General features: G+C 33.5%; 1 protein-coding gene across 1 annotated transcript in view; it reads left to right on the forward strand.

Moving 5' to 3' along the window:
• Positions 1 to 535, forward strand: part of LOC106867387 (glutamate receptor ionotropic, NMDA 3A) — a 287389-nt gene that overhangs the window by 286224 nt on the left and 630 nt on the right. The window lies entirely within an intron of this gene.

Here is a 535-nt window from a genome sequence, read left to right on the forward strand (position 1 = left end):
GTGTATATGTGTATATGTATATATGTATGTTTCTATGTGTGTGTGTGTGTGTGTGTGTGAGTGAGTGTGTCTGTCTGTATGTGTGTCTTTTCTTTGGAAATATCGCATCAAATTATTAGGAAATTTGATAACTATCTTTTGCTGAAATCAATGCAAATTATCGATCACCGACGCAATAATGTATTCAGTCACAAAGAATATAAAGTGACACGATCAATGCATTATGGGTAGAACTTTTTCCAATGTGTGTAAATTACATTTCAGTTTTATACTTTATTGTTTTCATTTAGAGCGAAACCAATAAAGCCTCATCTCAAAATAATAATAACAACAATAACAATAATAATTTAAAATTTTGGCACAGCGCCAGCAATTTCCTGGGAGGGGTAAATCTATTAAATCGACTCCAGGACTCAACTGATATTTATTTTACTACCGCAAAAAAAATAAAATGTAAAGCCGACCACGGCGATATTTGAACTCAAAACGGATGATGTGCCGTTATCAAGCGGTGATGTCGGATAAACACAAAGTT

This window comes from Octopus bimaculoides, chromosome 7 (genome assembly GCF_001194135.2).
Source record: "Octopus bimaculoides isolate UCB-OBI-ISO-001 chromosome 7, ASM119413v2, whole genome shotgun sequence".
NCBI classification, from domain to species: Eukaryota; Metazoa; Mollusca; class Cephalopoda; order Octopoda; family Octopodidae; genus Octopus; species Octopus bimaculoides.